This window comes from Halichoerus grypus, chromosome 6 (assembly GCF_964656455.1).
Source record: "Halichoerus grypus chromosome 6, mHalGry1.hap1.1, whole genome shotgun sequence".
Taxonomy (NCBI): Eukaryota; Metazoa; Chordata; class Mammalia; order Carnivora; family Phocidae; genus Halichoerus; species Halichoerus grypus.
In genome coordinates this window covers 163,033,030-163,056,739 of record NC_135717.1, presented here as the reverse complement: position 1 = coordinate 163,056,739, position 23,710 = coordinate 163,033,030, and the positions used below count along the sequence as shown (strand labels likewise).

The following is a 23,710-nucleotide window of genomic DNA, read 5'->3' as shown; positions in this document are numbered from 1 at the left end:
CTTTCTGGCCTGTGGCCTGGTGCTCTGCCTACAGTAGGTGCTCAGTAAGAATGAATGAATGAAGGAATGAAGGAATGAATGAATGAGAAGTGCAGCAGCAATGCTGAGGGGGGAGCTCTGTGACCATGGGAGGCAGCAGGAAAGGCCCCTTGGGTCCCCACCCTCTTCCCTTTCTGAGTCACCCCCCTCCTCACCACTGTGTGGACAGGTGTGGAGAGCCCACTTTTTTTTAAAATTTTTTTTTTAAAGATTTTATCTATTTATTTGAGAGAAAGCATGAGCAGGAGGGAGAGGGGGAGAGAGAATCTGAAGCAGACTCCGTGCTGAGCACAGAGCCCAACGCAGGGCTCAATTCCACGATCTCGAGATCATGACCTGAGCCGAACCAAGACAAGAGTCGGACGCTTAACCGACTGAACCACTCAGGCGCCCCAAGAGCCCAGCATTGTTAGCTGCAGCTCCGCACCCCTACCAGAGAGGAGGAGGGGGAGGAGGAGGGAGCCCATTTCCCACCCTGGGCGGCTGCTCCCACACTCTCACCTCTTCCCAGGAGACCCCAGCCCCTCATCTGAGAAGCCTGGTGATCAGCTCTGTAGAGTAGGCAAGCTTTAGATGCAAAGTACGTTTGCAAGGTTTTCAAAACATTTTCTCCCTGGGTTGTAAATCAAGTACTTTAAGAATTGTAAACCGGCTGGAGTGCAGAGTTAATGTATGTCTGGAAAAAACACCATCATGATTTGCCTTTTAAACTCAAGAAAAGAATTCCACGTCGCTTGCTTTCATGAGAGATACTGAGACAGCATGAGGTTTCTGGGCGAAGGGGCTGGGAGGTAGCTGTGGCAGGTTCCCCCTTCGCTGGGAGGGGAAGGGAATGGCAGTCAAGTGGCTCAGGGCCTGAGGGCAATTTCCCAGGGAAATAGAAGGAGTTGCTTCTTTGTCTTGGTATGTCCTAAAGACCCCATCCCCTCCCATCCCCTCTGCTTGTGTCAAGCTCTCCTATTTCTGTAGCTCCAAAGCCATAAGGACAGCTGATTGCTGCAGCTTTGGGAGTCCTTGCTGGCTCTTGCCGTTTCATTAAGAACTGGGCTCCGCTCAGGTATGATTCGCAGGGATGCTCTTGTGTTTTCTCCAGGATGGTGGAAGGAAAGTGGATGATCCCATCTGTGGCTCTGGAAGGGAGCGTGAGGGTGGGTTCTGAGCATGGTCTCTGAGCCAGGCTCCCTGGGTTTGAGAGCCCGCTTGAACCTCCTGTGCAACCTTGAGATGGTCAGCCCGACTCAGTTTCTTCATCTGTGAAATGGGAGTGGCCGTGAGGATAAATGCGCTGTGTGTCACTTAGAAACGTGTGTGGTCCACAGCAAATGCTCCTTACGTGTTGTTCTTGGAAGAAACCCTCCTGGGAAAGGCCGGACAGCCCGTCGGCTGTGCCCGCGCCTTGGGCAGCCTGGGTGCTGCGCATCATGTGCAGTAGGGACCCCAGTGTTGAACCCCCTTTCCTCACCTGTAAATCGAGGGGCTGAGACAGACTGGTCTCCAGGCTCACAGAAAGAGAATCCTGGGATTCACTGAAATTGGTGAAATGTAGATTTCATTTCCTGTTGCTTGGTTTTTGGCAGAAGGAGGCTTGTTGCGGGGGAAGGGAAGTATCTTTATTTCTCAAAACTCTTTTCAGATGGTCTGGTGCAGGCTTTGACAAGTGTGAGGAGAGTCTCCCCATGTGGAGTGTGAGCCTGCAGTGGGGAGGCCTTCTTACTTCCCAGCTCCTGGTCTCATCGGATGCACACGCACCCCCTTCAGCCCAAGGCAGGCGGTGCTTTGTTAAGCACGTCTGTGAGGTGGGTTCTGCGCTAGATTCTGCATGAGATAGAAAATTCTCACTTTCCAAGGATGTATCGTTTTCTCATGTGTAAAATGGGACGGTAATAGTAGGACGTGCCTCCTAGGTGGGCCTGTGGATCCAGGAATGGTGCTGAGAGCAGGGTCTGACATGTAGCCAGTCCTCGATAAATGTGAGCTGTGATTCTTCGGGGTTTGGAGGAGGGCAAGTTCATGTTCTGTGGGTTTGCTTAGAGGGATCTTTGCTTATCCCTAAGATACCTAGCGCTTAGTAGAGCTTTCCGTGGGGCCCTGGTGAAGCCAGAGCCCAGGCTGGCTCTGCTCTTGGTCCTGCCTGTGGCTCTCCCTGAAGACCACATTTTTTTCTCCCCGTGGCTTTAGCAGTGGTGGGGGCATTTGGCATCCCGGGAGGGCTCAGCTCCTTCAGCCTGGCGACAGGTGGGGTGGTGGCAAGACTCGAGGGTTGAGGAAAAGACTAAGGAGGCAAGAGATATCTTCCCAGGGCAAGAGATATTTTTGGCAGCTTCACTTAAAAGGGAGACTTGACTCATGCATTTACTACTATTTTATCCTTAAAGAGGGAATCAATTGATCAATCGATCAAACTCCTTTTTAGGGAGCACTTTATTTTTGCCAGGCCTCGGGGTAAGTGCGTCACCTACATCACCTGATGATGTCCTTGTCGTGCTTAGACCCGTTCTAAGGGAGAGATGCTACAGCTATTCCCACCTCCCTGCAGAGGGGACTGAGGCCCAGGGCCACTCTCTTTGTCACTTGGGGAAGATGGCAGGAATGAAACTCAAGTCTGTCTCAGCTCTCAGCTATGAGTCTAGACAGCTTCCCAAGAAGGAGTAGAAATATCTGCTGTCATTTTTTTTTTTTCTTGCGGCAAGTGTTCCTTCTGCCTCTCCCACGTAGCATTTAAAAATATTTATTCAGATAGTTGGTGAGCTCCTCCTGTGTGCCCGGCACTGTGCTGGGCACAGGGGAGAAAATAAAGAGCAAGATACAACCTCTGCCCCAAGGCAACTCAACCACCTCTTGGTTCTAGAACTTGCGGCTACCTCTGGTCATTTCAGATCCCGATTTTTGTGGCCCACACTTACCTGTCTTAGCTGGTCCATTTAAGGAGACTGATTCCCTGGTGTGTGTCTGTGAGTCTGTGTGTGTGTGTGTGTGTGTGTGTTGCTTTAATCTCTCAGAATTTCATGCCTTGGCCTCAAGTACATCCCTCATGCAGCCAGCCTTGACTTTCTCAGTCAATTAAAAAAGATGCGGACAAACTTTGAGAAACTCTCAGTGGTCCCAGATGCCATGTAATTACCTTGTAATGGTTCTTAGTAGATTTCAAAGTGAACTTTTCCTTCAACTAGCAGAGGGAGTGGGAGGGAAGAGGCTAAGCCTCCATTGATGGGGTGAGCTCCGGGCCCAGCATGTGAATGTGTTTGGATGGAAAGGCAGGGCAGGGATGTGCTCACTCTAGGGAGAGAACCCTACCTTGCATCTTCCTTATGGTCAAATGATAGGTTTTCCAGGCAGAATCAAATGTGACGTTCAGGGAGGGAACTGGTGTGTGAATGGGCGTGCATGGAGCTGGTAGCAGAAATCCTGGAGAGGAGAGGAATTAAGTGGAAATCTCCCCTGAGTCCTGTGCACCTGCTTGAGTGTGTAGGAGGCTCCAGAGCAGATGGAGGGTCCTTTCCCTAACAGTGTTAATAGCAGGAAACATTTATTGAGTGACCGGTGTATGCCAGGTGCTGTTCTGAGTACTTGACATGCCTTCTCTCCCATTCTTCTGTATCATTAGGATGTTCATTTTGCAGATGAGGAAGAGGAGTCTTAGAAAGGTCAATGACTTTGCTCAAAGTCTCAGAGCTGGGATTTAGGACTGGGCTGTCTGACATCAGGGTCATGGTCATAACCACTGGGTTCGCTAGCCTTTCATGGGTCTGGGACCTTGGAAGCTTCTGCAGCCCTCCTGCTTTGACTTTTTATCTGCATGCTGGATGGTAGACACCCGTTGAACCCAGACTTAAAGCTCAGAGAAGTTGTCTCCAAGCTTGTGAAAATGGTAATTGGAGGAACTCTGTACCATAATCTCAGTTATTCTGTGTCTTACTCATCTTTGTCCTCCCAGTGCCTAGTTCAGGGCCTGGCCCACAATAAGAATGCCATCAATACTTGCCGAATGGCTGTGGGGCATCATGAGTCTGGGGCTGGTGTCAGGAGACTTGGGGTCAGTCCCCTCATTGCCACAACTTGAGCTGCACGAGCTGGGGCAAGATCCATCCCTTCGATAGCTTTGCGTAACTCATCTGTAAGATGAGAGCTCTGGGACCGATTTTGGTGTCAGGCTTCATTATTCACTCAACAAGTGTTTGTTGAGGGCCGGCTCTGTGTCAGACACTGCTCTGCTCTGGGTGAAAGGGGAGAGTGACAGTCAGACGACGGGGTTCCTGCTCTCCCAGAGCCCCCTTTCCCGCCTCTTCCAGAGTCTGCCCTTGGCGGGTCTTCACGCCCTGTCCCCACATACCTCTGAAGTGGCAGTCACCGAATCCTCCCTTGTTCGTCTTCTTTCACTAGAATGCACGCTCCCACCCCCCGGGCAGGGATTTTCATCACTTTGGCTTACTGATGTAGCCCAAGTGCCTAGTCCAGTGCCTGGTGAATCAATGTTGGCGACACGCATGCACGCATGCCCGAATGAATGATTCGGCTATCCCCCTTGCTCATGAAATCTCTGGATGTGAACGTTCTGGGGCTAAAGCCCAAGAAGAAAATGAAGGAGCAAAAGTCCCCTTTTTCCAGGAAAAACACCGTCTTTACAAAAGCGAGCTGCAGCCGGGATTGGGAAGGAAGGTTTATTATCTCCGCTAGCTGCGGGATGAGGGAGTCAGGCAGGATTCCTCTGATTTGTCATCTGGTGATGCTTTTTTGCAAACCACAGAGAAAACAAAACAAGAGCAAAAACTCTCCCCTTCCTCCCACTGCCCTCCTCCCCCACCCGCCCCCCACCCGCCCCACGTGCCTTCTTTATTTCAAGCAGAAAAAGCACTTGCTTCTTAAAACAGCTCATGAAGGAAAAAATTATAACAAATATCTTCCATTTCTCTGGTGGCGGCACAGCCTGAATTCCTTTCAGCCCCACAATGAGTTCTAATTTTATGAAATGTTTGGATTAGCCACCAATTTTCCGGTGGAATTTAGGAGGCTTGTATTTGTACTTAGGCTTGAAGCGGGGAAATCTCATAAAATCCGTGCAGTGTCTTGGGCCCAGTGGGACGTTCTAGCCGAGGACAGAATGACTGACCATCCACAGAGTGGTGGGGCCGAAAGAGATCTCTCTGGCAGCTGTGGGCAGGCTTTGCGGGTGGCAGTGTGTTCCCGAACCACAGTCTCTGGGGCTTGGCCGGGCTGCATACCTCTTCCAACTGATCATGGGCTATAAAAATTCCAGCCCAAGTACAATGCCTTGTACCTGACCTTGTTCTTTCAATTCTCGGAGCCAGAGAACATTAGGGCATCTGGTAATTGGGTGAGAGGCATTTGATAACACATGGTGCTCTAAGCACTCCCCACTCCCTCCCAACCCCTGTAGTACATAATGCCTGTGTTATCATTTCCCGTTTCCATTCCTTCTTCTGCCTCTAGACCTGCACCGTCTAATAAGGACACGGGTGGCTGTTAAAATTAATTACAATTAAAATGAAAACTTCAGTTCCTTGGTTGCACTAGCCACATTTTAAGTGCCTGATAACTCTTTGTAGCTAGCGCCTCCCTACCATTGGACGGTGCTGAAAAGGTCTTTTCCATCATCACAGAAATTCTGAAGGGCAGAGTTGCTCTAGATGCTGAGTTTAATGAGAGTAGCGTGCCGCCCTTTACTTTGCTTTATTAGCTCCGTACTCGGCACTTGTCACTATCTGTAAACGGCAACCCCATTCATCATCTTTTCTGTATCTTGTGTCTAGAACACTGCCTGGCATGTTGTAAGCACCCAGTAAAGATGCTTAGGTGAATGAATGAAGTCTGATTCAGCATTGCTTTGTATGGGCCTTACACATAGTGGGCCTTCCAAAAACTGAACGAACACTTCGAGAGTTAGAACCATTGCGTGGATCCACCTGGTGTTTGTTGAGCACCTGCTCTGTGTCAGGCATCGTGTGAGGCTCCGGGGGATACAGACCTGGATCCTCTAGCCAATCCAGTGGTTCTTACATTTGAGGGGACTTGCGACTCTGCTGGGTGTGCCTGTCAAAATGCACCATCTTTGGCATCTACCCCAGAGATTCTGATCCAGCTGGGCTGGGGTGGGACTTAGGGAGATTTGGGAATCTGCAGCATTTTAACCAAGCAACTCAAGCGAATGTGATGGGGTTGGTCCATGGTCTGCACTTTGGAAAACGCAGCTCTGGGGCGCCTGGGTGGCGCAGTAGGTTAAGCTGACTCAGGTCGTGATCTGAGGGTCGTGAGATCGAGTCCTGCGTTGGGCTCTGCACTTGGCGGGGAGTCTGCTTAAGATTCTCTCTTCCTCTCCCTCTGTCCTTCCCTCCCCCCCGCCAAATAAATCTTAAAAAAAAAAAAAAAAGAAAAACTCAGCTGGACAATGGGAAGCTAGTTGCTGTATTCACACGGGAATACAGCACCCCACTTTCTTTAGTCCATACATTCTCTTGTGATAACCAGAAGGCTCTCAGATCTTGGGGTTCTCTTAGTGGGCCTGAAACGTGAGATCTCTTTGCCCGATATCCTCCCATGGAGTAGTAATAATAGCAAACAGTTGCATAGCAGTGATTATACCTGGCTATAGCCCATGCGTGTTAAATCACTGACCTAAATCCATCCTCATGGTAACCTTAACAAGTGCACACCATGATTATCCCCATTTTACAGTGGATAGACTGAGGCACAGAAAATTAAGTCACTTGCCCACATCTGCAGGTGGAGGTGGGATTCAAACCCTGAAATGTGGTGACGCTGCTGTTCATGGTCACTGGGCTTTGAGCAGCTGCTTCCTGTGCGTGTTGGATGGACCTTCCTATCCTTTTCTGCCAGTTGCTTGGAATCAAAGTTCAGGTGCGTTTATGCAAATGCCTGTTTAGGGGATTAACACGGGTGGGCATTATGAGCTCTGTTGATCTACACGTGTCCATCCCTGGCCTTAAGGAGCGGAATTAACTCATTCATTTGGCAGACATTCCCTTGGGCCCACTATGTGCCAGCCCTGTACAGGGCCGCCAGGTGGAAGAGACTTGCCCTTGGCCTAATGGGGGAGATGGGGGTGAGGCAGGGGCTTTCTGAGAAAGCGTCTCACCCTGGATAGGTTTTCTTCTGGACAGGAAAAGCAATGCCGATCTTAGAAACTAGGCTTTCCCTCAGTTTGCTGCTTGTGACTCTCGATTTTTTTTACATAGCTTCACTATAGAATATGCCCATTTCACCTAGTAGGGGGTGCATGCATGCGTGTGTGTGTGCGTGTGTGTGAATTTTTTATGTGTGGTGGGGATCCAGCATAAGGAAAGATGTGCCTTTCTCCCCCACCTTTTTTTAAACCACTTAGCAATTCAGGAAGCCCCTTAGGATTGGGAGCGGCCCGGAATTCCCGACCCACTTGCAAGAGCCTTGAAAGGAGAGAAAGGTTGACACTTACAGGGTGCACGTGTGTGCCTTCTGCAAGGCACACCGAAGGAGGCCGCTGACACGTATCCTCTCATTTCACAGCAGCTTTGTGATGGGGTGACTGTTAACTACCACTTTGCAGTTAAATAACTTGATGCTGGGAAAGAGTAGCTGATCTGCCCAAGGGATCAAGGCCGCACCTGCGCTGGCTCTGGTCCGTCCGACCCCGCTGAGGGCAATTCCTGCTACACCACTGGTTCTCCGTCCTGGCTGAGCATTAGAATAGCCTTTTAAAAGCTCTCTGGGGATGGCGCCCGGGCACCAACATTTTTAAACAGTCCCCTAGGTCACTGGCTGGCGCACGCTGACTGCAGAGGTCCGAGGTCTGCACTCCCGAAGATGTCTCCTTCAATGCCTGGCCGAGTGGGACCTTACCCACAGGAAGGCAAGTCCTCCCCCAGCTCCCAGCCTTGCCCCCTGGTATGCTTTCTTTCTCTGGGGAGGACTGGTGTGTCCAAAGCCATCCCCCTGGACCTGGGCCGGGACCTTTTGCTCCTATTGCATCAGAAGCTGCCCGTAAATGCGGCAGCTGGCTTGTTTTCTTTCTAGGCCCCAGTTGTAGTGACCTTTGTGTGTCTGTTTATTTCAGCAAAATAATCCCATCCTGCAAAATCAATTCCCTGGGGGCTACAGAAGTATATTTGGAGGGACTTCTTTTAGTGGGGTGACCTGAAATGTCCTCTCGAAAGTGGCCCCAGCTGCTCCCCTTCTCCCAGCCCCTTCTCACTGTGCCCTCTGACACTGTCCTCTTGACCTCTCAAGATTTTGAAGGTCTCATTGGAGTCCCCTTCTTACTTACATATATTGCATAAGGGCTCTTTGTTAACTATAATCGTAAAAGCATTTTGGAGCACTTAGTGTTGTTGGGACCCCTCCGGGGTATTTTCTGTGTGTTATCTTATTGCATTTTGCATTTTCTTGGCAGTAAGAGAGTAAAGAAAAGTCTGAAATCTGGGGCTTTTTATCCTTAGGGTGGAAGGGCTTACAATCGTGTCACGATTTGCTGGCCTTGTTGGAAGATGAGGAGTTCCATGGACTGTAGAGGCCGCCATATTGGGGCAGTTGACTTGCCTGGGATGATGGTGGGTAATTGGCTGATTGAACAAGAAGGCTGTAGGGAAAGCAGAGAGTAGCAGGTGCAACCCCTAGTCTTCAACCTGCCATGAGCCTCAGTCAAAGAAATGGAGAGTACTGGTTAATCTGATGTGCCTGGTAAGTGGACATACTAAGTTATCACAGAGAGCTCCAAGTGTATTTTTCCAGGTAATTGGAGCTTACCCATTTAAGAGCCAATTTTTTTAAAAAAATTATAGCCATTTATTATGGAAATCTTTTTCAAGTGTATGTACACTTTCTTTCCTTCTTAAAACAAAGTACTTGAACGTTAGACCTCTTCTTGATGTCTTTGGGGGAACTTCTCCCAACTGGTCCTCAGAAGTTTATTTTGGGGTTCTCGTGTCTGTTATTTATAGTTTGTCGGCCTTCTCCCTCATCAACTTTCATTCCTGTCTGTGACCTTTTTAGAGGATAGCGCCTGCCCAATACTGAAAACTCACAAGACACGGAAGTTAAAGATGGCAGGTAAAAATTAGTTGTCCTGTCTTGCTTCTGTCCTGTCTTGGCTCCCTCTGACGGCTTTCTCCTTCCATTTTTCCACTTCCCCGAAGATTTGCTGTGACCAAGCTTATTATAAATATTAGTAGGAAAATTGTGGGTTGCTCTCTGCGGGGGCTCAGTGCATGGATTCAATGACATTTCTTGGGTGGCTTTCCTAAGGGTTCATTTCCTTTCCTCTTATAATCTTCACAGCTGAACGGGCCCTGACCGTGAATCTCATGAACTTCTGTTTTTCATGTGACAGGATGAGCCATTGTGGGGGGAGCAAGGCTGGCCAAGGTCACTCAGGGAGAACATTTTCCATTTCACCGTCTCTTACCTGTGTTTCGGAGTGTGGGTTAGGGGGTCAGTGGCATTGGAACTAAAGGAGATACTGCCATATTTGAATAACTAAAACCGGGAAAACCCTACCTTTACCTCAAGGTTGCTCAAATGACTGATTTTTTTAAACTTCTTTCCTGCGGGAGTAAGAAGCAGAATGTGGCCTCTTGTTCAGCATGCCAGACCCACTCTCTGTTGGAACATCAGTCTTAGATTAATTCGGAGATGGACTGAGAAACACACTTGAAAGCAACTTGCATTATTAGCCATACATAGCTTACATTTTATGACCTGCTTAAAGATGCAGGGAGCATAAATCTTGGGGAAAGACTGTCTTATTTACTTGTTCGTCTTTTCTGCAGATGGGATGCTTGCATCAGAGCCGGGCTGGCTTCAGATGTCTGATCCAGGACATTTTAGCTGAACTGTATGAGTCCATTAAACAAATGTAAGGGTTTTTGGGAAAGAAGGGCTGTGTCTCAAACCAAATGTTTTACATAGAGAACATCTGGGGAATATCGGTATTTGTGTGTACAGTACATCAGAAAGCAGCTTGGTGGGGCTCAGCTCGGATGTTTCTGGCCTGCGGTTGCTGGGATTGACAGTTTCGTTGTAAGGGAACGGTTCTTATGAAATGTTGCCATCAAGGCAGTGCTCGATCCAGGAAGGGGTGTCCTTGTTTAGCCGCACACCCAAATTGTTCTGATTAGCTCCCTGGCCGGATCGTCCACGAAATTTGAACAGTCTGATATCTGAGCTAGTTTCCCCCCAGGCCTAACCTCCCGAGAAAGGAAGCATCCCAGTGCCAGGACGCAGGGTGTTTCTTCCTTACCCTGCGCTTCTGTGGATTTGATGAAATTGTGGGAACAGGTGTGGCCCAGCGGAGGCAGCATTGGCCACAAAATCTAAGTACCCGGTTGACACTTGGGTGTGGCCTTCATGAACTGTGACTTGGGGAGTCCCTTTTTCTTCAGTCTCTGTTTTCCTCTACTGCAAAATGAGGAGCCTGTCTCGGGCTGGTGGGGAGAGTACAGTGAAGCGGGATGGCATTGTATGCATAGTGCGTGGGGGTCATTTACGCACCGTGGTCTTGCATCCCTGGGCTTGTGATCTTCCCCACCAGGACAGAAGTGACATGGACTGGAGTGGAATCCGGGATATCATCTGGGTAGGTTGTCTGGCTTTAGCAACTTGTAGGTACTGGGCCAGGTTGGTGGCAGTGAGTGGATGGGTATTCTCATTCTTAGAAAAGTTAAGACAATATTCATCATGTCTGATTACATTCAACTCAACAACTATTTATTGAATGTCTGCTGTGGTGCCAGACTCTTTCCTAGATATTGAGGACACAGGGATAAACAAGACAGTTAGGGTTCCTGTCCTGTAGGCTCTGCTTGCTATGCTTGGTATTGACCGTGAATGACCCTCCCTTTGGTTGGATTATATGTTGACTGTGATTTAGGTCAATTGGACAAGGACCAGGGTATTAGTGTGCTCAGGCCGGATACCAGAATACCACACACCGAGTGGTTTAAATAACAGAAATTACTTTTCTCCCAGGTCTGGAGGCTAGAAGTTCAAGATCAGGGTGCCGGCAGGGTTGGTTTCTGGTGAGGCCTGTCTTCCTAGCCTGTAGACCACCACCTTCTCACTGTGTCCTCACATGCCCTATCATGGGTGTGTGCATGCTCCTGGTGTCTTTTCATCTTCTTACAAGGACACCGGTCCTGTTGGATCAGGCCCCCACCCTTATGGCCTCATTTACCTTTAATTACCTCCTTAAAGGCTCTGCCTTCAAATATAGTCACATTGGGGGTTAGGGCCTCAACATATGAATTTGGGGGGACACACAATTCAGTCTACAACAACTGGTAAATACAGATGTGAACACTATTTGGCAGAGAATATGGTTAGACTTTCTCCACTTTTCTGCAAGATAGGTCAAAATAATCCTTATTGAACCCCCAACCAGCCAGAAAAAAAAAAAAGGCAAAACTCCACAATAATTTAATATGGCTTTATTGTGGTGCGAGAGGAAATTATTGTAAAAATTACATCTGGATGGTCCCTGAAGATTGGCATTTTGACGTGTACCAGTCAAGTGAGACATGGCCCAATTCATGAAGGAGGTGACTGAGTGTAGGTGTGCAGTATGTGTGAGCAAGGGGGACAGTGGAGATGTGTCCTTTTTAGGGATGGAAAAATGAATGAGCAAAGTGAGACTCAATTTTGGTCTTATTTAGGAGTGTGAGTGAGACACAGAGGTAGAAATGGTGGGGGTGATGCATGGAAGGACTTCTCAGGAGGCCCCATCTCTGCATACCTACATCAGTTCGCCTGTGATCTCACAAAAAGACACTTTGCTGGGAAGGGTCTTACAGTCCTAGAAAAAGCATCATCTTGGCCAATCTCTAGGCCCATGTGTTTGCCTATTGGCTTGAGGAGGGTGAAATATCTTGATTGGTAGTGTCCTTGTCTGTGCCAAAGCCCGTGTATCTTCTGGTCCAGTCCCCCATCCCACCTGCTCCCAGGAGCCTGCTCTGACTTCTATAGCCCCAAGCACAGCAGGCTCTCTCTTCCCACGCTGACGCATTGATGTCTCCCGGTAGAAGTTAGGGGTCTTGGTTGCTAGCGACAGAAATGGACTCTGTGACTCATTAAGGAGAAGATGAATTTGGAAGGTCTGGTGTATCCCAGAGGCCCAGGCTGGGGAAGAGACAAAACCCAAGGAAGCCCCACGGAACTAGTTCTTTTCAGAGATTGTTGTTGGGATGAATGGCCTAGCTATTTTCAGACCACTCAAAACTCAATTCTGGGGGGAGAGAATCTTCTTAGCCAGATCCTAGGATCATGGGTCCACTTGTTGGCATTGAGAGGGTGCTTTATCTTGACTGACTGTCTCTTTAAAACTGCACATACTGGGATCCCCAGAGCAAAGTCAGGGTGTTTCTATCAGTAGAAGGGTGAATAGTTGCAGGGCAGGGAGGAGCCCCCGTGTCCCCTGCCCTTTCCAGTAGGATTGTAAGCCACTTGAAGGGAATGTCTGGATCATGTTCGGCAGGGCCTAGATCAGTGCCTTATCCAGAGCAGATTTGCCCAAATTGCTTGCTGGAGAATTGACTCATGATTGCATCATTTTTAAGGACACACCTCTCAGAACCCCCTCTCCAATTCTGCCTTTTGTCCGACTGTGTTGGGTGGCCTCACAGAGAAAAGCAAGGAACACCAATGGATGTGCTTTTGAAGATGGAAGCAGTTTAAAAATTAGCTTAAAACAAGACTTAGGGTGGAGACAAGGCTGTATCTTCAGAGACTCGGATTCAGCTCATATTTATCAGATCCCCGCTAGGAGCTAGGTGCTGTGGGGCTTGCTTCGTGGGTGTGGTCCAGAGGTTGAGAGTACGGTTATTGGGCTTTGTGAGACCCAGCTTCCCGATTTATTAGTTGTGTGCCCTAAGGCAAGTTACATCACCTGTCTCAGACTCAGTTTATATTCATTGAGAAGCAGAAATAATAATCTTTCTGCAAGAATTTAACGAGTGAAAGGTGGAGCAACATGGTGATGCCCAGTGCCTGGCACATAGTCAGGGCTTGATAGTCTGTAATTATTAGGATTACTGTTAGCTGTTGTTGTGAATTATCTCCCAGCCCTTCTGGAGTGGATCCTGTTATTATCTCCATTTTATTTATTTATTAGCCTATAAATAATGGAAACTTATTTTTTACAGTTTCAAAGGGTGGAAGTCCAAGATCAGGCGCCCAGAGGTTCTGTGTCTGGAGACGGCCCCCTTCCTGGTTCATAGATGACCACCTTCTCTCATGTCCTCACTTGGCGGAAGGCGCAAGGGAACTCTCTGGGGTCTCTTTCCTAGGGGCACTAATCCCATTCATGAGGGCTCCACCCTCAGGACCTGATCAACCCCTCAAGGTCCCATTTCTAAACAACATCATATTATCTCCATTTTAGAGATGAGCAAGTTCAGGCTCAGTGATTTCAGGACAAGTAGGGATTCAACACTTGAGAGATGAGTAAGTAAAAGAAGACTCAGTGGCAGGTGGCTCTGCACTGATAAGATGTCCTGCTTTACTTTTTTTTTTTTAAGGGTCCTTCCCCCCCCCCAGCTTTATTGAGATATGATTGGCATATAACGTATGTAAGTTTAAGGTGTATGGTTCGATGATCTGATACACAGATATATTGCAAAATGATTACCACTGTTAGGTTAGTTAACACCTTCATCCGCTCACCTAATCATCAGTGTGTGTGTGTGTGTGTGTGTCTCTGTGTGTGTGTGTGTGTGTGCGCGCGCACGCATGCGTGGTGATAACATTTAAGATCTACTCTCTTAACAACCTTCAAGTACCTAAGACAGTGTTGTTAACTGTAGTCACTGTGCTGCACGTGAGATCCCCAGACCTTATCCGGCTTAAAGCTGGAAGATTGTGCCCTCTGACCAACATGTCCTATTTCCCCCACCCCGTGGCCCTGGCACCCACCAGTGTACTCTCTACCTCTATGAGGTTGTCTGTGTTAGATTCCACGTGTAAGTGAGATCACACAGGATTTGCCTTTCCCTGTCTGATTTATTTCACTTAGCAAAATGTTAAGGGTCCTATTTAATACTTGGAGTCCCTTTGAGCCACAGCTTTTTGGCGTCGAATATGCCAGGCACCTGCGAGGCGCTGGAGAACGGTGAATACAACAGAAACGGTCTCTGTGTGAATGGCGACCGAGGTTGGGAAGCGGACCTGTATGTGCATTATGGGGGCCCCATCGCGGGGGATGGATACGGAGGAGCTCGTCAGCTGAAGACATTAGTGGCAGATGATTGGGTGTGGAGGGGTCCCGGCGGAGAAAATGACAAGCACGAATGTCCAGGAGCGCCTCATTCTCTGCCCAGGCTGTTCTTTGGGGTCCCTGTAAGAGCCACAGACCCCTACCCCGGTCTCCCTGAGGGTACGAACTGAGTGGTGGGTGTTGGATGAAGCTCACACAGCTAACCTGCTGGGGACTGAGCATATGCTCCTTGGGGGTCCAGCGGACATCACCTGGGGCTGTGCTTGCATAGCTGGAGGCCCTGCTGTGACAGCTTCTCCAGCAGGTTTGTAGGGGGTAATTAGTGGGCTGATAAGCATGGGTGGGGGGGAGGTTTGCAGCGGGGCTCTGGAGCAGGGCCCAGCCTGCTAACTCTCTGGGTAATGGACAGTGAGAGCTTCCAGGGGACAGATTACAGCCTGACAGTTGTTCCTTACCTGTCCGGTGTGTCTTCTCACACTCTCATTGCGACGAATCAGCTCTCCGAACAAGAGTTTTGTCGGGATAAAAATAACATCTGAAGAATCTTCCCTTTCACTTATTTATAAAATCATCCATGGTTAAAATACGCAATATAGGGCGCCTGGGTGGCTCAGTTGGTTAAGCGACTGCCTTCGGCTCAGGTCATGATCCTGGAGTCCCTGGATCGAGTCCCGCATCGGGCTCCCTGCTCGGCAGGGAGCCTGCTTCTCCCTCTGACCCTCCCCCCTCTCATGTGCTCTCTCTCTCTCTCTCTCATTCTCTCTGTCTCAAATAAATAAATAAATAAAATCTTTAAAAAAAATAAAATAAAATAAAATACGCAATATAATTTAAAGCCATGCTTTTTTTTTTTTTTTTTTTCTTTGCATGTTCTGTATATTTTACCATCTTAAGAAATTAAAAACCTTTTTTTTCTTTGTTCTGTTCACCTGGATCAGCTAAATTCAGTCGACTAATTTTTTCCCCCTTTGGAAAACTAATTTTGGTTCTTAGGTCTTTTGCATCCCTTGTTCATCGTTCCCAAGGTCAGTGATTTCGATAGCAGCCCGGTTAATATTTAAAAGCAGTGTTTTCAGCGGATTAAGAAATAATGGGATAAAAACCTCCCAAGTATGCCTACTCGTGTGTGATATCAAATCAGCCTTCAGAAATTGGAACAATTTCTGGACTGAATTGGACTGAAGACCGTGTCTCGGGCATGTCTGTGGGAAGGCAGCCCCCTGGCATGAGAGGGAGGTGCCGTGCTGTGAAAAGGGTCATAATTTGCCGGCACGCTTAGGAGTTATCTGTCACTCCCCATCTCAGCTTGTTCGTAATTCGGCAGTCCGGGGCCTGGCGGCGCTGGGGCCTGCCTCCCAGGTGCATGGTAAATCTTTGGGTGGCAGTTTTAGTCCTGGTGTTAGCTGTGGCTTGGAAGTTGGCGAGCACTCCTTGCCCTGAGTATTAATCCCAGACTGGGGCTCCAATGCTGCTCTTAACTCCGTGAACCCGGGCCTGTGCTTTAACCTCCCTGGGATTCAGTTTCCTCACCTGTAAAATGAGGCGGTTGGCATGGAACATCCTGAGGTCCTTGCAGCTGTAACATCTGCTGATTATTACACCTGGTGCCATATGCCTCCGTGCCTTCTCCGCCCTCCGTGCTGTACACAATCTGCTAAGACCCCCCCACCCGTCAACCTCATGGGGTTGGCACTGTTGGCATCCTCATCTGCAGAGGAGGGAACTGAGCTTCTGGCGTGCTGGTCTGAGTACCTCTGTGCAGGGGCGCCTGGCCAAGTAGCTGTGACTGAGGACAAGGCCAAGGTGCTGATGTGGTTTCCCAGCCGTTCTGGCCTGGGCTCTGCTGGGCTTGGAGGTTGATAAATAAAAGTTGCACAACCCTCTGCTTATCCAAGCCGGGTTATGAACAGCGTCAGAGCGATCAGATGCTACCAGGCGAAGCTGTCCAGCATCGGCCCTCTGGCCCGGCCCTTCCTCTCCCTCCCCGGGACAGTTGGAACCTGGAAGAAAAGCAGCTTGCACTTTAGAATTCTGAGTTGGGGTTGCATTTGGCTTTCGGAAATGTGGAAGTCCAAAAATAAACAGCTGCTTGGCCACTCGGGTTCCAGCTAAACAGCCTTGTGAATTCAGTCCCTCTGTGGCCCTGCTGTTGCCTGGGTCCCATCTCTTGTGCTTCCAGCGGCCTTTGCTTGCAGCGGGCCCTGGGGTCATTCATTAGGGCAGAGCCTGGAAAGACTTCTGGAGGATCCTGGTGAGAGGAGGCTCCTCGCAGCCCCAGCCAGATCCTCTGTCACAGAGCAGGCCGAACAGGAGGCTCCAGGGCTCACTTCCTCTCTCTTCCTTTGGAGACATTTACGTTTCCAGGTGTGGGAGCCCCAGGTTGTGTGCAGAGCATGTGTGTACCCCATTACCAGCCAGCTTCTGGGGCCTTCGAGCATCCACAGGTCCACGCTGAGCAAACTGTCCCCAGGGAGCAGACCTCCCATTTGCCAGGGTTAAATTAATTCGGGTCACAGAGTCCCCTCAGGAAAGCAGCTTGTTTTTATGTCGCCTCTATATGGATGGGCAGTTCATTAATTTTCATTAATCATCTCATGTTTAATATGACTGTGCAGCCTTTAAGTTTGGAATAAGAAGTGCCATCATGGCCGCGTTTACCCTGACGGTTCTCAAACGTCAGAGTGCAGCAGAGTCACGTGGGAAGCTTGTAAAAAATGCTGCTGCGGGAATTCAGTAGGTGGGGTGGGGGGGCGGAAGCCGCATTTTGACAGGCGGCCCCCCCAACCCCCGGATCTGATGCGGGCGGTGTGCTCAGCACTCTTTGAGGGAGGAGCTGCTCTCCCAGAGAATCAGATCCCATGCTCTCATCCGGCTCGTTGCTTGCTGGCATTGCTACTGTTGTGAACTTTCCACGGGCTTTTTTTTTCTTTTTTCCTTTTTCTGCCGCTCCTTTGATTCCTCTCTGGTCAGCTGTGGCCACTATCTGGTGTTTGCAAACCCCTGGTGGTACGGGGAGTGTAAGTGTGCCCACAGTTTCTGAGCCGTGACTTCCACTTCCCTGGTGGCATCACCCCATGCAATAATGACATGCTTAGCCCAGGCCTTAACGAGGAGGTGTGGGGAGGAAGGGAAGCCTATGGCTGTAGATAAAGACGTCCCGGCCTTTCTGAGGTCCTCTTGAGCAGGCCCCTCAGATAAAAATCTAATTCGCTATTCAAATTCTGGAAATAGAACACATTTAAAAAAAAAAGATTTATTTATTTATTTTAGAGAGAGAGGGAGAGAGAGAGAGTACAGGCAGGGGAGAAGGGCAGGGGTGGGGGAGAGGGGGAGAGAGACTCTCAAGCAGACTTCCCGCGGGTTCCGAGCCTGACGCAGGGCTTGATCTCATGACTCTGAGATCATGACCTGAGTTGGAACCAAGAGTCGGACGCTTAACCGACTGAGCCACCCAGGCGCCCCTGGAAATAGAACACATTTTTCACGGCGGGGGAAGAATCAGCCTCATCTGAGGCCACATCATCTCTGATGGGGAGCTTTGGGAAATCGAGGCTGGAGAACCAACGTAAGAGGATTCTATTTTCAGAACCTTTTGTAAGGTTCAAGGGCTGCTGGTGGTGCACGGTGGATGCTGTTCTTTGAAGAAAAAGCTCTTTCTTCCACATGCCGCACTTCCTGGCGTCGGGGTGCATCTCCTCAGCGCCTGCTGATACAACTCTTGGCTCCTGATCTGCTTCTGTCTGAAAAAACATCCATGTAATGACATGAATCAACAGGCCGGAGAGGAAGAGGCCCATGGGCCCCGTGGAGGAGTTGGCTTGGGTCCCTGTGGGGTCGGTTGCATCATGGCAACTTGCTCGAGTGTTGTCCTGAGTTGGCCAGGCTCCTCACAAAGAGCTGGAGGTCATTTAATTAATTAGGGGCTTTGGCTGCAGGATGGCCTCCTGGGTCGCACCACCGCAGTGATGGCCGTGCACAGCCTTTCTGTGTGGCCGGTGTGAAACCGTGCCTTGCCCCGAACTCTGACCATCAACCAGACACGAGCAGGGACCCCTACACTGGCCTCCAACTTGATTTGGCTGCTCACCTCCGCTGCAAGTGGCCTCCGGGCCCCTGGGTGAGAAAAGATCCCCGAGCCGCTCTGACTCAGTGCCGGGCAGCTCCCGGGGAACGTGGCCGGGGGTGAGATCACACCTTGTGAATGGCAGGGAAGCTGCCAGCTCCCATTGCCCGGATTAGAATGCAAACTTGTTCCTACTAAGTGATGCTAATGCGGTGTTTATGGCCGTGTTTCTTCCCTGCTACTCAGACCCCAAATGCTGCCTCCTGGCTGCCTCACAGATGACCCTATAAAACCTCATCTGCTTGGAGGGGGCCCATCACACCGAGTTTTGGAGACTCTCTGAGATCCGGGGAGAGAGTCTGTCACCTGCCATGTTTGCCGTCCACGCCGGCTTTACCCAGAGCCTCTAGAATCAGCAGCCTCAGTGGAAGCCTTAGCTCTCTCTTTCACAAGCTGTGTGAGTTTGGGCAGTATTTGTCTCTTCTGTACCTCAGTTTCCTCCCCTGTGAAATGGGCTCGTAGTTAGGATTAAATGAGATAAGGCCCCCTGACACACAGTTGACACTTAAATGCTAGTTACTGCCACTGATAAGAATACTGCCACTGATTTTAAAATGCGGATATGTCGGGGCCAAAGACAGAGCACTGAGATCTTGCCACTCATAAGCGTGGTCCCTGGACCTGCATCACTGTCATCACCTGGGAGCTTGCTAGAAGTGCAGAATCCCAGGCTCCCTGTTAGACCTTTGGACTCAGAATCTGCATTTTAACAAGGTGTCCATGACCCCTGTTTGAGAGACACAGTTCTGGGACACTCCCGGCAGGCTGACACGTGGCAGTGAGTGAGCATCCATGGGAGGTGGCTCTGGAGGGAAGGGGGCTGTGATGCTCTTGGTTAGAGGCTGGCAAACATACCACCTGTCCAGAACTTCCCCCACTCCCCAGAGCAGGCCAGGAGGACAGCTGGCTGCCCTACTCTCTGCAGGCAGGCAGGCTAGGTACGAATTTTAACCTGCTCTTGCCTCAGTACAAATGTGGGGATGGGGAGGATGGGTGTGGGGCATGGGGAGGGGAGAGGCCTATAAGATGATTTGCTGGGGCTCATCACCCCTAAAACATGGTCCAGGACCCCGTTACTGCCAGGCCTCATCTATTGTCACCACCATTCAGTAAACACCTACTGTGTGCCAGGTACTTTCCTCGCATTAGTCCCACTCCTTACAACAGCCCCAAGGAAGGGGGGCTTCCTAGGCCCCCTTTACAGGTGAGGAAACAGATCTGCGATGCTCTGATGACCTCACCTGAGGTCAGCTAGCCAGCAAAAGCCTGAGCTTTCGCAGTACCCTGCTGCCTCCCAGAACCTGCCCGGCCACCCAGCTCTTAACATTGGTGGCAGCCACTGTGGCCAAGGACGCCCAGCAGGCTGCAGAACAGGTGGTTTGTGGTGATTATTCCAAAAAGGAAAAAGCGTGTGGAGGGAAGAGGAGGCGGGGCCGCTCAGGTTCCCGAGGGCTGGGGGCTGGCTGGGCTGGTGCGCCTCTTAAAGAGGCAGGCACCGCAGGGCAGAATTCACAGGTCCCCGGCCAGACCTGCTGCTGCAGACGGTTTAGACATTAAACCATAGGGTGGCCTTATACAAAGGCAGACCCTTTTATAAGGCACACGGTGCTGTCTAGACTTGGGAACATTTATGAAGGGGGCTGTACTGCGCGTGAGTTCCCGTCACTTTGCAGGCGGAGTGACATCTCTTTGGCTCCTGCAGCAACAAATTGGATATATATATATATTTTTTTGGAGGGTGTATGATTTCAGACATTTGGTAATCTCTTCCTGCTGGGCCCTTCTTTCCTTACCTCTGTCTTTCTTTGTCGATGTGGGTGAGGACTGAGGAAAACTGGAGAGGAGGTTTTCTCCAGAATGCCCACACCTCTGTGTGCCTCTTCGGTAGCCTTTGGCCGTGAGGAAAATTTCGTAATTATCTGTGCAATTTTTGCCACTCCCCGCCCTCCCCCCAGCCTTGAGGGCTGGGACAGAATCTTGTTGGTTCCCTTTTGGGTCGTGCCAGCGCTGTGCTTGGTACCTGGAAGGTGCTCCAAAGAAAGAAGTGAATGAACAGTCCAAATCCAGAGGCTGAAGTGGGTATCTTGAGACAGACTTTTGATTCGAGTGGGAATATCTTATTCCCCTGTTCACCTAAATCCTCACAGGGTACCTCCTTGATGGATGAGGAAACTGGAGCACAGAAAGGTTATGCAACCTGCCCAAGGTCACACAGCAGCTAGTGAGTGGTTTCAGCCGGGACTCAGCCATGCCCCTGACCTTTAGGCAACCCTGCTTCCCTGGGTGCTGGCCCAGTTCCTCCCCTGGACTTCATGAAGCAGGCACTACCTTACGTTACAGGAGCTATGTTTATAGATCTCTGTCTTCTTTTATAAACGACTCTTTTTAAAAAATTTTTTATTGACATATAATGTATTATTTGTTTTAGGGGTACAGGTCTGTGATTCATCAGTCTTACACAATTCACAGCGCTCACCATAGCACATACCCTCCCCAGTGTCCATCACCCAGCCACCCCATCCCTCCCACCCCCCTCCACTGCAGCAACCCTGTTTGTTTCCTGAGATTAAGAGTCTCTTATGGTTTGTCTCCCTCTCTGGTTTCATCTTGTTTCATTTTTCCCTCCCTTCCCCGATGGTGGCTCCGTAGCACAATGGATAGCGCATTGGACTTCTATAAATGACTCTTTAAAAACATGACAACCATTCTTAGCTTTCTGGGTCCTACAGAAGCAGGCCACAACCTGGATTTGGTCACGGGCTGAATATGCAGCAAACAGAGAAGCAAGAGAATTTCAGATGGTGCGATAGGTCCCAAAGAAGATAAAGTGGGGGCAGGTGTGGCGAGAGGGGTCAGGGAGGGCTGTCCTAGGGCATCCTGGAGCTGACGCCTGAATGAGGAGGTAAAGATGGGCGGTGTGAAGAGCACTTCGCACCAGGTCTGCACCGTATGTGAAGTGCTCCATGCCCAGCTGCTGTTACTACTGTGGGGTTACTGTGTCCGTGGTTTGCCATTAACGGGCTCTGCAACCTTGGGTGAGGCAGCTCCCTGCTCTTGGGAGTTGAACTGAGAGTCTCCCCCTGGCCTTGACAGTTGCATGGTTCTAAGTGATTTCTAGCATTTGTCTCCGACTGACTTCCCTCTAACCCTTTGAGAGAGGGGGCAGAATGAGCCCTCTTTTACATTTTCAATAGAAGATTCATTGCAGGAAGAGGGAAGCTTTTGTGGAGGGGCAACCACCATGGTTATTAACATTTATGGAGCCCCTTCAGTTTCCTCAGTGCCGAGTGGGGTTTTATTAGAATGTGAGCACTTTCCTTTTCATACTGGGCTGAAAGCATCCCCCTGGCAAACGTACTCCACTGCTGGGGGGAACTGACAACTGGGCTTATTTTCTTACCCCCCAGAATGTCACCACCCTCCCCTGACCCTGGAAGGGGAAAGAATTTATGCCTCTTGTCATTTGACAATAGGGCCTCCTTGAGGCCAAGTTCAGCCTGCTGCATAATCAAAGGGGTGGTTTCTCCCCGGGCCCATCTTTAGTTCCTGGAGGAATGCAGGAGTTGGTCCAACAGCCACCCACATCCTCCACGGCCTGTGTGTGTTCACTGTCTGCTTCCTCCCAGAGCAAGCTCTCAAGATCACAGTCCCAGCTCAGACAAAATAAAGCCTTCCAGTTATATCTTTACATTTGACGTAAGCACGGGGAGACTTTTCTTGCTGCATACGGAATGGGGCTGTGGGGAGGGCCCGGGGTGGCTCTGAGCCTGGCACCCTGGTGAAAAGGGGCCTTGAAGCTGGAAGCTCATTCATCTCTGGGCAGCCTCCTTTTATGCAGCCTCGGGGTCTGCCCCCAGTCTAAGGGAGGATGGTGCCGGCCCCTGGGTTTGCAGCCCAGCGTCCCGTGTTTCCGGTCTACTTTGTCCATTCCTCGGTTCCCCTTGCAGGTAGGATGCCAAAGAAGAACGAACCAGCTTCCCAGCGTGCCTGTCTCGGTGGTGGTGTCTGTCTAGGGTGTCCTTCCTTTTTTGCTCCGGTTCCACCATCACATCTCTGGTCTGGGCTCTCATAACCTAACGGCAGACATCACCCCTGCCCCCCGCCCCTTCCCTTTCTGTCTACCTAGCACCTGCCCACCTGCCCACACTAAGGCTTTTCTCTGGCCTGCCACATGCCAACACGGAGTTAAGCACTGGAGATAAAGCAGTGAATTAGATCCCCACTAGTGACGACACAAGTACTGATTTCATTACAGCTGGGGAGGGTTCTGCAGAGGAGAAAAATGGGGACCTGCCTGTCCATTTCCCCCATTTGCTGGGAGGTCAGCAAGTAGCAAAACAATAATAATAATAATAATAATAATAATAATAATAGCTGCCCAATTCTTACTGAGTTATAGATGGACCAATTGTATTTTAGAAATGTTTCCATGTATTGTGCTTGGTGGGGACCTGGTGTAAGCCAGAAGCATTGCTAATGCTCACAGGTGGGAGTGCATTCCTGCTGAGGCTGACAGGGCTTCACCCTGTCTTAATCCAGGTGTGGGGATGGCCTGCTGGGAACAAGGAGCACTTCATGCCTTTGCGATCCAGAGGGATGGGCTAAGTGCCTTTCATCTAGGAGAGGGTGGTCCAGGTGAGAGCTGACATCACAGGAGGACCACTTTGGAGGGGACTAAGCAGGCTTTTGGAGATGGCAGCACATTGGTTGGCGGGCTTCCTTGTTACCCATGGACACCTTCCCCCTCCAAAGTACTTTTTGCCTCCCTTAGAGCCAGGGTGGATTAAATTACGAAGCAACTTGTTTATGAGCAAAGATGAGTCCATTGGCAAACACGTTTTTCCTTATTAGATTCCCATTGTCATTTAATGCTTTTTTATTTATGTGTTTCTTTTGAGGAACTGCTCTGTGCGTTGGCCCTGGCAGCTCACTACAGTTTGCATTTACAGACATTGGCACGGGAATCGACTGGGGCTGGGCAGGGAGTCTGGCTGTCACTCCCTTTGTTTTGTCCTGATTTTTCTATAGCAGAGCCTTTTTGTCTTGTCACGTGTATCAAAGGTCCTTGGGCAAGAGGAAGGCTGAAGGAAGGATTTGGCCGCTGAGCAATTGCACAAACACAGCACAGGCTGGAGTCTTGAAAACCGTACGTTTGAGCAGAACTGGCCTCGAGAAGCCCCATGCAGTAAAGCTTTTTCTAGTCTTTGCTGCGGCAGCTGCCCGGTGGAGCTGAGTGATACTGATTTCACCCATCCATATTTAATCATCCAGACCCTGTAAACCGAGCTCTCCTTTTTCCTTTTTTCAAAGGATCAGGATTCCTGGAGTAAATGGAT

At 49.9% G+C, this 23,710-nt stretch overlaps 1 protein-coding gene across 1 annotated transcript in view; it reads left to right on the top strand.

Annotated features, from left to right (window-relative positions):
* NUAK1 (NUAK family kinase 1) overlaps positions 1-23,710 on the top strand; it is a 72,325-nt gene that overhangs the window by 9,575 nt on the left and 39,040 nt on the right. The window lies entirely within an intron of this gene.